Source organism: Mandrillus leucophaeus, unplaced genomic scaffold, assembly GCF_000951045.1.
Source record: "Mandrillus leucophaeus isolate KB7577 unplaced genomic scaffold, Mleu.le_1.0 Scaffold119, whole genome shotgun sequence".
In the NCBI taxonomy this organism is placed as follows: Eukaryota; Metazoa; Chordata; class Mammalia; order Primates; family Cercopithecidae; genus Mandrillus; species Mandrillus leucophaeus.
Window position 1 is genome coordinate 3512400 of NW_012100209.1, and position 14364 is coordinate 3526763.

The window sequence follows — 14364 nt, forward strand, 5'->3', positions numbered from 1 at the left end:
GCTCATGTTTACATTCCAGGCAGGAAGAAGGTAAAATACAAAACTTTCTTCATGTGAGAGTTTACATTTTCAATTTGGAAAGAGAAGACATCCACAGTGAATTTCATTCACGTATTATTAGTAAGAACTTGGTCACATAGCCACTCTTCACTACAGTATAGGTTGGGAAACCATGTATTTTAACAGTTTCAATGCTTCTCAATAGAGGAAGGTAAAGAAGAAAAGGGCTGTGAGTATCTTTCAAATAGAGTGTCTATGGTATCTATTAGAATAATAATTCTTTCACGTTCCCAACATTTAAGGATATGCAAGATTGCCACAATCCTAAATCTGGAACTATGACTAAAGATCTGTGGGAGCCAGAAATAGCCACTTATTTCCTATGTTTGATAATATTTTTCTTGTTAGTCAGTCTTCCATATGTAAATCATGAACAGTGAATGAGAGTAGAGGCAGGATGATAAAATTAGGTTATAAGCGATAAATTCAAATAGAGACTATACTTTATATCATTGTCCTAATTTGTTAGTTTTACACCATGTTGAATTATCATTTTATTTAATTCAGAAGCTCTCAAAAGTATTCATTTTTTCAACTCTCATTTAAGCTTTTGGGCCTCTTGATCAAAGATGTACAGATGCATATATGCACGCACACCTGCGAGTATGTGCATGCATACACACACAATAACTTAAATGCTGTTTTGATAATAAAATTTTTGGTAACACATTTTCTTTGTTTAAAATATCCTAGTGTAATGACATACAAGGAGAACCACACATAGGCTAACTGATGTTTATATGTTTATATGTTTTAGTGTGAGAAGCAAGATATCAAAGGATAGGCTCTAAGCATAATTATTAATAATAATCTTTAATGTGCTCTTTCCAGGCTGGGGCTGGTTAGCTGCAAGACTTTTGTTTTTCTGTTTGAGGAATATAAGTGTGAGGTGAGAGCTGACTTACTTGGGAAAACATAGGATTTTGGAAAAAATGTGGTGAAATAAGAAAGTTTGATGGTTGCTGGTTGAAGACTTTGGGAGACAAATGTCTAACTGAGATTGGACTTTATTTGTAAAATATGAAAATTATCAGACATATATAAAATGGAGATAATTGTATAATGAATAATTGTATATGTTTAAATCCTAGTTTTAATAATTATCAAGTTATTGCTCATCATGTTTTATTTCTATCCCCATTTCTTTCATTCACATATTATTTTGAAGCAAATACCAGATATTATATAATCTCATTCCTAAATATTGTAGATTTTCTTTTCCTAAAAGGTAAGAGTTCAAAAGAGTATGCCAAGAAAAAATAAGACCTAGTCAGAGCTCAATTTTCTCACAGTACTGTTATATTTAGAGTTTGTTTAAATAAGATCCAGTTATGACTCATCTATTGCAATTAGTTGATATGAATCTTAAATCTCTTTTAATATATAGATTTTAATTGGAACTTTACTAATTTGATTTCTATGTAAAGAGTGAAAACGTTTCTCCCTCATCTTCAAATTAAATAATCAATACAATCTAAATAATTTAGTTGTGCTATTTGAAACATATTAGTTTCTGATGCAATGAAATAATCATAGTATAAGAAAAAAAGCAGTATCAAGGAAAAGAAAAAAGTAAGCTTAAAGACATCAATACTGTACAATTCAGCTATAAACACTTACTTATAAAGACAAATTTATACACTCTAAGAAGGAATTCCTTAAAAAGCATGCATGGATGTGCATGTGTCTGTATACCTTATTTGCATTATAAATTGGCAAAGTGTCTTATTCTAAAGTTATGGTATTTAGACAGATTTGTGGTTATAAAGTTGGCACTTAAATATTTATCTTGCCTGTCAAGAAATATCACTTAAAAATTTATTAAATAAGTACTATGGGCCGAGCGCGGTGACTCCCGCCTGTAATCTCAGCACTTTGGGAGGCCAAGGCGGGCGGATCACAAGGTCAGGAGATCGAGACCATCCTGTTAACATGGTGAAACCCTGTCTCTACTAAAAAATACAAAAAATTAGCTGGGTGTGGAGGTGGGTGCCTGTCGTCCTAGCTAACTGGGAGGCTGAGGCAGGAGAATGGCGTGAACCTGGGAGGCAGAGCTTGCAGTGAGCCGAGACCGTACCACTGCACTCCAGCCTGGGCAACAACAGTGAAACTCTGTCTCAAATAATAATAAAAAAAAAAAAAAAAGTAATAGTAATAAAATAAATAAATAAAATAAAATAAATAAATAAGTACTATGCACTTTAAAACTTACACAGTTTTATTTAGGTATTGAATTAGCATTCTCACAGGGACCATTTTGTTTCAATTTGTGCTGACTTCATTGTTGGATATAACTTTCTCCACTGTGGGAATATCATCAGGCTAATTACTAGGAAATCTCTGTCTCTCTTTTTTTTTTGGGTATATGGAGTAATATACATGGATGAAAGGACCTTAAAATTGGCGGATTTTTCAGTCTAAAATTAGATGCTCATACAAGAGAACCTCTTTCCTACTCTAGACTCCCTTCTTCTTCCACTAATCCCCATCCTGTTCTTAGCAAATAGAGACTGGGTTTATGCTAAAAAACTTTCAGGGACAAAGACTTCGCTACTTGTACACAGGAAGACTATTCCATTTTGATGCAACTCAAATTACTAGAAAGTTCAACCTTATGAGACAATTTCTTTAATTATGAATATCCTATCTTTGGCCATAGTTCTGTTCTTTGTAGTAGGAAAAATTTATATTCTCTCTTCCATATAGTGGTACTTAAAATATTTAAAAAGGTTTTCAGAAATCCTCTACACCTCAAAGATTTTTTATTTTCCAGGAGAAAAAGTTTCTAAATGGTCTCCTAATAGTTCCTTTAGTAATTTGATTTCCAAGTCTCTTACAATCTTTCTCACTTTCTTTGAATGATGAATAGTGTTTAGAAGCCCCTCTATGTTATCAGTAACTGATCAGAATATTTCATACTGATATGAACATGAAATTTTTCTTAGTTTAGCCTAAGATGTAAGGTTTTAAAATTTCTTTGCAGTTCAGTTACATTGTGTTTCTATTCTTAAATTAACTCATAGATTTTTTTACTTGAACTACCAAAATATAAGAACCTCCTTATATTTGAGAGAAAGAGATTTTAAATCCAATTAAAATCAACCCCATCAAAAAGTGGGTGAAGGATATGAACAGACACTTCTCAAAAGAAGATATTTATGCAGTCAACAAACATGAAAAAAAGTTCATCACTGATCATTAGAAAAATGCAAATCAAAACCACAATGAGATGCCGTCTCATGCCAGTCAGAATGGCGATCATTAAAAAGTCAGGAAACAATAGATGTTGGAGAGGATGTGGAGAAACAGGAATGCTTTTACACTATTGGTAAGAGTGTAAATTAGTTCAACCATTGTGGAAGACAGTGTGGCGATTCCTCAAGAATCTAGAACCAAAAATACCATTTAACCCAGCAATCCCATTACTGGGTATATACCCAAAGGATTATAAATCATTCTACTATAAAGACACATGCACACATATGTTTATTGTGGCACTATTTACAATAGCAAAAACTTGGAACCAACCCAAATGTCCATAAATGATAGACTGGATAAAGAAAATGTGGCACATATATACCATGGAATACTATGCAGCCATAAAAATACATGAGTTCTTGTCCTTTGCAGGGACATGGATGAAGCCGGAAACCATCATTCCCAGGCAACTTACACAAAAACAGAAAACCAAACACTGCATGTTCTCATTCATAAGTGGGAGCTGAACAATGAGAACACATGGACACAGGAAGGGGAACATCACACACAGGGGCCTGTCAAGGGGTGTGTGGCTGGGGAGGGATAGCATTAGGAGACATACCTAATGTAGATGACGGGTTGATGGGTGCAGCAAACCACCATGACATGTGTATACCTGTGTAACAAACCTGCACATTCTGCACATGTACCCCAGAACTTAAGGTATAATAATAATAAAAAAATGTAGCCTAGTGATGTCAGCAAGATGGCAGAATAGGATTGTTTGTGCTCATCATTTTGCAGAAACATCAATTTGAAAAACTCATTGTGTAAAAATACCTTTATAAGAGCTAAGGAATTTAGGTGAGAGATTATAGCACCAGGGTATAATGCAGAATTAAGAAAAAAGAATCATTGAAGAGATTAGGAAGGGCAGTTTCAAATTATACGTGTCACACTTTCCCTCGGCCTAGCCAGCATGGCACAGAGAAAGATATACTCTGCTTCTGAGTAGGAAAGTGAAGTGAGCACCAGACTTTGTTGTGGACCTGACTACCAGGCCTGTCCCAGTGAAACTGAGTGCCAGTCTTGTGCTTAAGGCTTCAGGTTTTAGGTTGGCACTTGTAAATTGAGTTCCAGGCCTTCTCTAATGCTAGACCAGCCCCAGTGGCCCCAGGCTTCAGGCCACACCTACAGACTCAGACTCCAGACTGGGTCTCACAGACCCAGACACATCATTATCCCCTGCAGACTTAGGCACCAGGCCTGCCTGCCTGAAAGCTCCAACAACAAGCCTACTCATGATCTCTGAATGGGCTGACTGATGAAGGGCTTTGCTGGCCAAAGCCAATCTGTAAAGACTGGAATAAGTACCAACTTCTTCAAATGTGTGGACACCAATGCATGGCCACAGGGATCACAAATAATCAGGGAAACATTGTATCACCAAAGGAATAAAATGAAGATCCAGTAACCTTAAAAATGGAAATGTATAAACTACCTGATAAAGAATTCAAAATCGGCTGGGTGTGGTGGCTCATGCTTGTAATCCCAGCACTTTTGGAGGCCGAGGTGGGTGGATCCTGAGGTCAAGACCATACTGGCTAACACAGTGAAACCCCGTATCTACTAAAAATACAAAAAAAATTAGCTGGGCATGGTGGCAGGTGCCTGTAATCCCAGCAATGTGGGAGGCTGAGGCAGGAGAATGGCATAAGTAAACCCGGGATGCGGAGCTTGCAGTGAGCCTAGATGGCGCCACTGCACTCCAGCCTGGGCGACTCTGTCTCAAAAAAACAAAAAAACAAAAAAAACCAAGAATTCAAAATAATCATTTTAGTGAATTATAAGAGAACACAGATGAGTGACTAAATAAAATCAGAAAAGCAAAAACACAAATAAAATGAGAAGTACAATAAAGAGATGTAAATCATAAAAAAAGCAGAAATTTTAGAGCCAAAGAATATAATGTGTGAAATGAAAAATTTCATAGAGAGCTTCAACAGCAGCCTTGATAAAGCATAAGAATTTGTGAGCTCAAAGACAGTCCATTTGAAATTACTCAGAGAAATAAAAAGAAAAAATTGAAAAGAATAAGGAAAGCCTGTGATGGAATACCAGCAAATGAACAAATATACGTATTATGGGTGTTGCGAAGAAGCAGAGAAAGAGAAAGAAGGCAGAAGCTATTTAAATAAAGCTCCACAAATCTAAAGAAGAAAATGACCGTCCAGACCCAGAAGCCCAAGAAATCCCAAATAGGAGTTAAGTTACATGTGATTTAACTCCAAATGAAACTTTGACTCCATTAACATGGCTAGGCACTTGCTCACTACTCTCATCTATCTTGCCTAATTTTGCTTCTTTTAACTTTTCTTTCATGAGTAATTCTCATTCATGGATAGATTGGAAGCCACTTAAGATTGAATCACCCAGCTTTATCCCTTTTATGTGTTATCAGTGAACCCCCTGCAACACTGACCTACTGTTCTTTTTCTAAGTCCTTCCTTCAAGCACTGTCCTCAAAGTCCTGTGGTCTTTCATGCCTGCATGCTTCACTGCCTTCTAAGTTTTGAACACCCCTAGATAATTCTTAGAGTCTCTTACTTCTGTTTTGTATTTGTCCTTGAATATGAAGTACTCAAAAAAGAGAGGAAAGGTCCCACCAAGACAAGAATTTAAATGTTGTTCCCCCTTTATGCCAACTCTTTCTTTTGCATACCTAATAAAAACTTCACACAATAAGCTTCCATGGAAAGTATTTATTGAACATATACTGTATCCCAGACACTGTGTCTTAGTGCATTTTATTATTTTGATGTTTATTCCTTCAATAAACCTAAAAGGTGAGCATTACTATTTATATTTCATAAAGGAGGAAATCAAGACTCACAGAGGATGTGATAAGAGGGACTTGGGAAGAAAGCTAATTAACCTTTACAGCCAGACTTAATCCTTATTGTCTAGATTTGAGTTGAGTGATTAAGTAGATGAAGTTTCTCTGTAACACTGCCTCCACATTTCCCTTTTGAGACAAATCCTAATTTCATCCTGCTTGTGTCCTACCCTAGCACATAATTAGTTCAGTTAAACTAGACTTCTTTATTCAGTCCAGCTTTCCTCATGTTGTCCCATTTTCTAAGGTATCTAATATTCCATATGGCAAGACCAAAATGAAATAATCTGATACATTTCTCTCTGTATCTACCCAAGGTAAAGGGGGTCAGTCAATCTTAACTATGTTTTACTACTGTGGAGACCAAAATTCCCAGAGACCTGGCAAACTGTACAAGTTCTCTTGACTTCAGGGATAATCCCCCTTCCTACTATCCTTATTGAGGCCAGCAGGTGCTCATTGTGTGTTAGAATATGGAATTCTTGGTTGTTTAAGTCACGCGATTTTGCTGAACACTGAAGAGGAGAGCAGGAGCAAGACACTTGTGTGGGCTTAAAGGCAGAGATGAGAATTGAGTGAACATCATCCTGGAGCCCATGGGTGTCATGGTAGAGGCAACAGTGCAGAAAGGGGCAACTATTCCAGGAGGCAGGGGCTACCGAGTGGGATTTTGTAAGAGTAGTAGTCATAAGATACTGATAATAACATAGAAAAATATTAGTGTGTACAATGAAAAACCCTAAAAACAGAAACCATGGTTCTCTAAAAAGTCCTTGATAACATATAATCTAGAGCTGCTACTTCATTTTGTACCTTACTCTACTTTAAAGGAAAACCTGTTTCTTTTTTTAGACCCAGAATCTTGGCACAGCAATGGCAATTTCCCAGCATACTCCTTCATTTCTGCTGAGCAGTAATTGTTGGCAGTGCTTTTAATGAAGTCCATTATCATTTTGGCAGTTCAATAAGACTTCCAGGAGAGAAACAGAGAGCATCATTTGGAACAAACACATCCTTGAGCTGTTTTCTATTATTCATACAGGCTACTCAGCTTTTTTTTTTTTTTTGAAGAAAACGAGATTAGAGTAAAAATTAATTGCTATATAAATACATCACTCTTTTTTTTTTTTTTAATACATCACTCTTAACAGGTGTAACTCTGTGGTGTCTGGAAGCTAATAAGCTAACTTTCTGAGTGGCATATTTTTTGGGAATCCCTTAGGTCTCCCCTCAATGCAAAAGATACACAAAGAGAGCTAGAGTCAATGCTGGAGTGCAAAGGGAGAAACTTTTTGTGGTCTCTAAGAGCTCATTTATCTTCATATCCCCATTGTCTACATACTGCCAGGCACTCTGAATCAGCTTTAATTGCACTTACTTCCATTTGTAATCATGTTTCTATTTTGTGATTATGTGGATGATATCATGAAGACAAGGATCATGTGCATTTTGCTATGTATTTGTATGCCCTCTGCCTAACAAAATGACTTGCCCATGGCTGTTCTTCAATAAATAGATGACCACTAACCATGCAGTGAATAAATACAGTTCATCTGCCTGAGTATCATTTGTAAAAGTCATATGCTTTTTATTTCAAAATGAAGTTTACCCAATATTGATCCTGTGGTAGCAAGAAAAATCCTCTGACCATTTCAGGCAGACTAAAATTATGGTCCTATTTTAAATATATTTCTTAAAACCTCTTTCCTCAATATTTATTTAGTGGAAGTAAGGGAGAAAAGTGATTCATATTAAAGAAATGTACATACAGATCTACTTATGAATTAACATGCACTGACCAAAGCAGAGCGAATGTTTAAAAAGTTGTCAAAATGTTTATCTGAATGTTACACAGAGACTAACTGTCTCTTAAATATATATTCTCTCCTTCAATAGTAGTTGAAAAGCTTTAGCTGGGTAGCAACATTTTCATAAAAACTACATTTCCCAGCCTTCCTTGCCATCAAGGAGCCATGTGACAATGCTCTGGCTTTTAGGATGTGAACAGAGGTGCTGTGTACAACTTCAAGGTCATGCCTGTTTAAGTAAAGGAGGCCGACCTCTGCTTCCTTCCACCTCCTTGTGGACTGGAATGTGGATATTGTAGTGAGTCATTTTGACTTGAGAATAATGGTGTCATTTAGGATGGCAGAAAAGTACTGTAGAAGACCTCAGACACTGATGAGTCTGTGTACCAACCAGGACAGTGAAACAAACCTCTAGAGAGAGAAATAAACTTCTTTATGCATGACATTTTTAGTTATCCAGGATTAGTACTGCAGCCAACTTTGAATTGTCAGCTTGTTGCTAAATGAGATAGCTCCTATTTGTTTCAGAATACTCAATAGAGGTAAGCCAGTGATGAGGAGGAGGCTTATCAAATTTCCGTTCAAGGGTCCTATTTACTGTAGGGTTTATGTATGTAATAGTGTGTGGAAACTCAAGTTAGTTTACTCTAGTGATGACTCAGCATCGTTTTGAGATTGATCTGCCCATAATCTGATTCTGCAAAATACGTTTTTTTATCTTTCAAAAGAATAGATTTGATGTAAAGTGGCAGTTCTTAGGTAAAACATTAGGTTTTGTTTTGTTTTGTTTTTTTCCTATAATGGACAGAATGTTTGATATTGCAAAGACGAGAAACAAGGAAATTAAATAGAAGTACACTCACTATGAATGCCTATCATGTAGGACAGTTCTCCAGGTGTCCTTAGACCAACCCATGTCTCTCAACTTTCTTGCTTGTAGTTCTCAAAAATAACTGCAGAATGTGCTGAAGATGTAAGATCCTGAGATAAAGAGAAGCTGGCCAGAGTAGCCTAGGCTCTGTTCCAATCTCCCACTGGAAACATGATATCCTTCAATGATTTAGCCCAGAGAGCTGCACAACCTTGGTGTATAAAACCCAGGGCAGGCTGTTTTTTGGGGTCAGTTATCTGTGGTACAACTGGGGCATGTGCAGTTGAGAATCCATCTGCTGTGGGCAGCTTTTCTGAGCCTTGTGGAAATCCTAGGCTTCTGTTTTCTCTTGCAGTCTATCTGTAAGTAATAAAGCTGCTTTATGTAACTTGTTACATGTGAGTGTATTCTGTCTCATCAGCCTCAGTCAAGCTGGTAAGCAGTGCACAGTGAACCTGTTTCACACTTCAAAAAACTCCCGGTAATGGAGGTTGAGACCTAGAGGCTGTGAGTGAAACTTGGTTACCAGAATGTTTTGTGCTTTAACTTTTCTCTTAAAATATAGGGCCAATTTTAAAAGTCAGATTCTAGACACAAAAATGTTGTATACAATACAACCCTGGAAATCTCAACGGCACACAACACATATTTGACTTTTTTGCTCATGTGTCTTCAGGTCAGCTGGGGTGACTGCTTGCAGGTCAGGGTTCAGGTCTGCTTCATGTGTCTCTCATTTTGTGATCAGATACTATTGGTGGCACATTTAAAACTCTGGTTAGACTTGGAGTACAATGTACAGTCAATGCCTTTCTAAGTGGGGCAGGGTATTGCATTCTGCCCCAAGAAAGTGGGTATGTAATTTTATTACAGGAATAGAACGAATTCAAAACACTAACGAAATCTACCATAGCAATATTTTAAGATGAATATTTTCACATAAAGTTGGGAAATTTTACATAAAAATGTGAATTTTTTAATCTTCTTAAAAATTGGAAGATTTGTCAACTCTGATCTTATATTCTCCTGTTGACAAAAACTAGGTGGACCCAAGTGCAGTTTTCTCCATTCTGATGGGATATGCTCTTTTGTTTCATTAGAACCCCCACCACCCTTGATTGCCATTCGCCAGCTCTATTTAATCATCATTTTCATCTTGGCTTCCGGAGGCAATTGAGCTTGTGACCTACTGTATAGCAGATGGGTTAGAATGCACAAAAATACCTCAAAACTCTACTGCAAAACATTAAGAGGCTATAAAAAGGGGCAGATAAATTGCCATGGAAAACTGTGTGAAACTGTGTGACAGAGATTATTTTTGGCTAGTGGCAAGTCATTAGGATAGAAAGGGAGGCTAGCTGATAGCAATATTTATTAAAGAGAGAAAATTGGAGCTAAGTCTCCAAGTAGGGGTAAAAGTTTGATATATAGCCACAAAGACCTATTCTTTTTATTTTTATTTTTATTTTTTTTCCTTTTTTTAAATTATACTTTAAGTTCTAGGGTACATGTGCATAATGTGCAGGTTTGTTACATATGTATACTTGTGCCATGTTGCTGTGCTGCACCCATCAACTCGTCAGCACCCATCCACTCGTCATTTACATCAGGTATAACTCCCAATGCAATCCCTCCCCCCTCCCCCCTCCCCGTGATAGGCCCCGGTGTGCGATGTTCCCCTTCCCGAGTCCAAGTGATCTCATTGTTCAGTTCCCACCTATGAGTGAGAACATGCGGTGTTTGGTTTTCTGTTCTTGCGATAGTTTGCTGAGAATGATGGTTTCCAGCTGCATCCATGTCCCTACAAAGGACACAAACTCATCCTTTTTTATGGCTGCATAGTATTCCATGGTGTATATGTGCCACATTTTCTTAATCCAGTCTGTCACTGATGGACATTTGGGTTGATTCCAAGTCTTTGCTATTGTGAATAGTGCCGCAATAAACATACGTGTGCATGTGCACAAAGACCTATTCTAAGAGGTGGACTGCAGCCACTAAAGAATATATGAAATAGAAGCATACCCTGAGTGTTAGTAAAAGGGCAATAATAAGAAAAACTAGCAAGATTAAAAAACATTATAAACTTTAAATGGGACTTTTTATTTCATAGTTGTTTAATTGTGTATCATGGCTGTGTCATTTCAATATTTCAAAGACTCTTAGGGAACACTTCTAGGATTATTTCTTTGAAAAATTTCCCTAAACTGTGTATAGAAACAATATTCAATCTTTTGTAAGTTGTGCAACCTGTAGGATTAAAAAGAAAAGGAAAACATGCATCACAACCTAATTCCTTATGCCTATGGTATAGAGTATAAGGAGGTATACTCATTAGCTATTGCCACAAAATTGTTGGTAACAAATCATCTCAAAACTCAGTGGCTTGAAACAATAGCATTTATTTTCACAGATCTGTAGGTTGACCAAAGTGACTGAACTGGGGATGGTGTGGCTGGATGGTTCTAGTGGTCATGGCTACATTTACTCATGTGCCTGCAACTCACTGGGCTCACCTGGTGCAAGCTGGGTGGATTTGATTCATGTGTTTTTCATCCTCTCTCTGGACCAGTGAGTCTTTCTCACGGTGCTGGTGCTCATTTGCATGATTGAACTTTCCCTGTTGCACGAGTCCAGTCTTGCAAATGCTCTTCAAGCCACTGCTTACATAATGCCTATTAATATCTCATTGGCCAAAGTAAGTTACATGTTGGAACTAGAATTGAGATATAAGGGGTACCTCTTTCCACAGTGATAGGGCCATATGAAGTTTCATGACAAAGGGCATCTTAATAGGAAGCAGTGAGGGTTGGGAGCATTAATGCAACCTACCACTAAGGCCAGATCACATGCTTATTCAACATATGCACTGTAGTACACAAAGCTGAAAAGATCAGTGATTATATAACAAACAGACCTCGATTCACATCTTGGCTCTGCTATTTATATGATCAGTTTTGTCATCTGTAAAATGAGGATTATAGTAGTATCTACTTTTTATGATTGCATGAAGGATTTAGAACCTAGCATGCACTTAATGAATGGCAGGTCTCTCCCTCTGCAAACATTTTTTCGTTCAATTACCTTTTCATCTTTCTTTATGGGGTTGTTCTTTATCAGACTCATTTAATAATCTTTATCTTTAAATGAATCATCACCTAACATTGTTTGGTGACATGAATCAAATACCTAGGACACTTTAAATTCTACCAGAGAGGTACGGATGAACATATTCTAAGGCTGTCATGCCTCCCTAGGAAATTAGTTCCTTCAATTATCTTTCACAACATGTTTATTGAAACTCTCCTGGAACAAACATTTTTGTCAGAACACGAGTCTAAACTGAGTTAAGATAGATTTGTGATTTCTGATGGAAGTCATATAACTCTAAAAGTAAACATGAACTGCAGACAAACCATAGCATTCTCTAAAGCTGCAGCAGATTGAAGTCTAAAGTAACAGAGAGATACTGCACCCTGGGAGTGCATAAGGGGATGTGTTTAAAACTAAATAGACATTATAAAACTGGATGGAAACAGATTTGTTGTCAAGGGATGCATCAAATTCCCCCCAAACAAAAAAAAATCAGGAATATTTTTATTGCAGAAGAATATAGGCTTTGGTTATGAAAGGATGCCAATTTGTGTAGATGAGGCAGAATGGAAGGATGAGACCAAATGAATTTTCCGCTTAAAGTGAAACAAATAATTCTGGGAATAAATATACCCTCTATTGGGTTCATTAGGACTATTCAACATATTTTTCTTTCATAGAGCACCTCAATTTTTATTTATTGTCTACAAGTTGAACGGGAGTGATAAAATAACTCTTATGTCAGAGATAAAAATAAACCATGACATTTTGTCTAGGCTCATCAGCAACTGGAGTGCATTTACGAGCATGGAATAGAGGTCACCCAGCTTTGAGGATATTATGGGTATAATCTGGATAAAGTCAATACTAGCTCCTAGTGGCTGTTTCTGCAATGTCAAAGTTAAAGTGAAAGATGAGAATAAACCTCTAATTACACTCATTTGAAAAGGGTTACTATTAACTAATGTGTGTATACAATATTAAATCAAATTGAAGGCTATGGAATAGGGAAAATGCACGTGGATGTAGAAGATTCATTTTAGTCTTTGCTGTATGAATTCTTAATTGATTGTTTTTGAGCAAGTTACCGATGGAAATATCTGTCATACCACTTCTACAGAATTGTTTTGACTGTCAAATGAAAGAAATAATATCTAACAAGAAAGTTTTCTTAAGTGTTAAATTCCAGTACATATTTATTTTAGTTGTTGTGAAAATTCTTACAGTGGAGTGCTCTTACATTTTCAGGAGCTTTTGGACTCGGAGGTTCCTTTGCTTTACAGAGTGTTTTTCAAGTCAAACAAATGCCACGTTTTAAAAGTATTGTTGAGATTAGGCAGCATATACTAAGTGCTTTAGCAGTATTATCCTTTTGTGACCCAGCTGCAATTTCACAAACAATGAAACAAGGATACCAATAACAGTGATATTTATAAAATGAAAATATATTTAAGACCTTAATTGTGCAATAATAAGAACATAATTGAATAAATTATGGCATATTCATAACACAGGCATTGTGATAATTTAAAAAATGAATTACATGGACATAGTATACCTGTATGGTACAGGTGCAACTTATCATATGGGATTCTGACCATTATGCTGGAGTAGACATCTGGAACTGTCTGGCAGTGTCAGAAATATTCCTCTAGTTGATGAAATGTAAGGAAGTCCAGTAGTGGAGCTGACGCAAGTTTCCTAGGGGCAAATGAGCAAACTTGGGGCGACAATCATTTCTGACCACGGTGGAAATATTTTAATATTTTCGGAACTAAAAGGGTTGTACTGTGCTTTCCAGCTGAGTATCAGCCCATTCGTGAACTTAAAAGGATAGAATACAAGACTGCATTTATAGTATTATCCCATTAAATTGTATTTACGGATAGGAAAAATACTGAAGATAATATTCCTATATTTTCTTCTTTATTTTTGCCCATATTTTCAAAAATGAGAATTTTTGTGACACTAAGTTTATTTCTAGTTTTTCTTTTTTTAAAAAAATTATACTTAAAGTTCTAGGGTACATGTGCACAATGTGCAGGTTTGTTACATATGTATACATGTGCCATGTTGGTGTGCAGCACCCATTAACTTGTCATTTATATTAGGTATATCTCCTAATGCTATCCCTCCCCCCTCCCTCATCCCCACAATATGCCCCAGTGTGTGATGTTCCCCTTCCTGTGTCCAAGTGAACTCATTGTTGAATTTCCACCTATGAGTAAGAACAAGCAGTGTTTAGTTTTCTGTTCTTGCGATCGTTTGCTGAGAATGGGCACAAACTCATCCTTTTTTATGGCTGCATAGTATTCCATGGTGTATATGTGCCACATTTTCTTAATCCAGTCTGTCATTGATGGACATTTGGGTTGGTTCCAAGTCTTTGCTATTGTGAATAATGCCACAATAAACATACGTGTGCATGTGTCTTTATAGCA